At 39.4% G+C, this 2,500-nt stretch overlaps 2 protein-coding genes across 8 annotated transcripts in view; one reads left to right on the top strand and one right to left on the bottom strand.

Annotated features, from left to right (window-relative positions):
* LOC143039929 (uncharacterized) overlaps positions 1–2,500 on the top strand; it is a 63,585-nt gene that overhangs the window by 3,303 nt on the left and 57,782 nt on the right. The window contains exon 1 of one of the 4 annotated variants that reach the window (XM_076210327.1): positions 2,036–2,131. The exons of 1 other annotated variant lie outside the window; for it this stretch is intronic. The gene's annotated coding sequence lies outside the window, so the exon portion shown is untranslated. Of the gene's footprint in view, positions 1–2,035; positions 2,132–2,500 lie in introns of those variants that run through there. 2 more of the 4 variants (XM_076210328.1, XM_076210330.1) reach the window with 2 other exon arrangements.
* Positions 1–2,500, bottom strand: part of LOC143039928 (uncharacterized) — an 82,631-nt gene that overhangs the window by 28,499 nt on the left and 51,632 nt on the right. The window contains exon 1 of one of the 4 annotated variants that reach the window (XM_076210323.1): positions 1,857–1,943. The exons of 1 other annotated variant lie outside the window; for it this stretch is intronic. The gene's annotated coding sequence lies outside the window, so the exon portion shown is untranslated. Of the gene's footprint in view, positions 1–1,354; positions 1,502–1,741; positions 1,944–2,500 lie in introns of those variants that run through there. 2 more of the 4 variants (XM_076210324.1, XM_076210326.1) reach the window with 2 other exon arrangements.

Here is a 2,500-nt window from a genome sequence, read left to right as displayed (position 1 = left end):
CATAGGCAACCCTTAAGCTGTCAGTCCCTTCACTAATATTTTGCACAGAGCCTCAACCCCAGAAGATTCGAACGACAACCACAATGAAAACAGCAAATTCCTCAAGACTCAAAACACATCATTTATATTACTACGCTAAGTAACGTAGAGATTACAGGTAATTAATCTAAATTTCCAACTGATACGAGAATTGTCAGAAATTGAATCTCGCTGAAAATATCTTCTAGAGAGACGTGTTCAACACAATCTTGAAATATATTTTCAGTAGAATGAAAATTTTGTTTTTGGAGGACTGAAAAGGGGAAGTTTGCAGGAACTGAGCTCTGGCTGACAGAGTGCGGATTTAATTAAAGAGTCTACCTTACAAAACCCGACACGTGCTTCCCTCGAAAGTGCCTTACTGTGAATCAGCACTTGGTATAGCCGTTACCATCAGGCATTACTGACACTAACCACAACCACAGGAAAAATAATGATAAGAAAATGCTACGAGCCCTTCTCCTTCGTAACTTATACTTTATATGCTGCAAAGTAATAACAAAAGGCCTATCAATTTCTATCGGTAAAGACTACAGAGAAGATCTCGGGTCCTCACCTTCCCTTTCATGCTAGCTGGCACCCTAATTTTTTCATCCTCGTAGCACCCTCCTCTCAACAATGATGTGTCTCCTAGGCTAAATAAAATCGCCTGGCGCCAGCTGGCATAAAGTGTTTATATAGTCCGTCTGGTCCAAATATGTTCACCCGTATCTCAGTGGGACTCTCGGTAAATAATTTCTCAATCATTATGGCGTTATTTCCTGTCACATGTAAGCACTGGCACCAGACGATTTCATTCAACTGATGGTGGTGCCTCCTCCAGAAGAGATTAATCAAGAAAACAAGATTTTAGCGTTTTTGTGGTAGTTTACGAGTATCACGTGTTTACGTACATGTTCACTACATTCACACACCTTATATATATATATATATATATATATATATATATATATATATATATATATATATATATATATATATATATATATATATATATACATGGCGTGTGGAGAAAGAATGGAGGGAATTTGACGGAGCTTCTTCCTAGCGGTGGATCCCGTGGATATGGCTCCGAACCAAGGCGTTTAACAATAGCGAGCCTTGTTTACATCCAACACCTACACAGTAAGGTATTTGTTCTACATTACACTGGATTTTTGTGTGCAGTAGACAACATATTTTAGGTACAAATGACACTGAATAGTTATAAATAAAATGGTTATCATGTTATGTAATTGCAGGTACATTTTAGCACCAAGCATGTTCAATTTCGTTAGCTCAGTCGTTTGTTCTCATACAAACCGACATGACTTACATTGACATAAAGTTTGGTAACACTGATATTCCTTTTGCTTTTCGCCCAACCGGTTGCACTACGATTTCACTGGATGCTTTTGTATAGTTTGAGTTGCATTCAATTCTTTTGCACTCCATTGTCCAATCGTTATCTAATCAGAAAACCAAATGAAATGAGGATTACTGGCAGCACTCAATGAAAAATAATAATTATAAGGATGCAGTGAAAGAATTCTTCGTAAAAGTAGCATTGGCACCACTATTTTGAATAATCAATTATTATTATTATGTGCACATGCCTGAAGTATATCTTCATGTAACAGTAGAATGTCACGGTACTGCAACCAGCTGGTGGGAGGGTTCTTCATTTCTAGCATCCCCCTCAGCATCCATCCTCGCTCCTTACCTCACTTATGAATCACCACGTCCCCTATGTTCATAATTGTTTTCGCATTTCTTTCAAATTCACGAATAAACACGAAACACGAAAACAAATAACGCCATGCCACGCGGGCACTCACCGCATGTACTCTACGATTGCACCTTATACATTGTAAAGCCTGTCTCAGCTGACGACACGCATTCGTACACCCTCCGGGGATAAGAACGATAAGGCTTAGAGTGCCGCCGATAAGAACTCAACTTAGATAATGATGACAAGCTAACGAAAACGGGGGATGAAGTCTCAACTCAGTTCTTTCTAAGCTTTAGATCGTTGCGTTGTCGCGTCGTATTGAGTGTTGTGCATGCGTGAGAATGCGTACATGTGTGCGTGTAAGCAACCACAGCTGTGAAGGTACTTTTGCCGGGCATTCTAAACTGACCCATGATTTCTCAGAGCTATGCAAATGTCGCCATTCATTGTTGAGTGTTTTATATATCTATATCAAATGGTTCTCATAAGTGATATTCTGTCAGTAAAACTGCAGCATTGGTGCAATGATAATTACATGCCAATTTGTATAATTTTGACACAATAGGGGTCAAGGTTGTGCGCGTCCAATAAAGTATTTCTATCAAGCCTTTGCACAGGTGGGACGTGAGCGAAATTACGCAAAAATCGTTCGAAGTTTGTGCTTTTGGCTGTGAACGTACCCGTGCATGACATCTGAGGCATGCAAGCTATGATATATTACATCACTCGCATAATTTCTACAGCCCAAGC

The sequence above is a fragment of the Oratosquilla oratoria genome, chromosome 27 (assembly GCF_046742065.1).
Source record: "Oratosquilla oratoria isolate Oo_2021 chromosome 27, ASM4674206v1, whole genome shotgun sequence".
Classification (NCBI taxonomy): domain Eukaryota; kingdom Metazoa; phylum Arthropoda; class Malacostraca; order Stomatopoda; family Squillidae; genus Oratosquilla; species Oratosquilla oratoria.
This window is presented reverse-complemented; position numbering and strand designations above follow the sequence as displayed.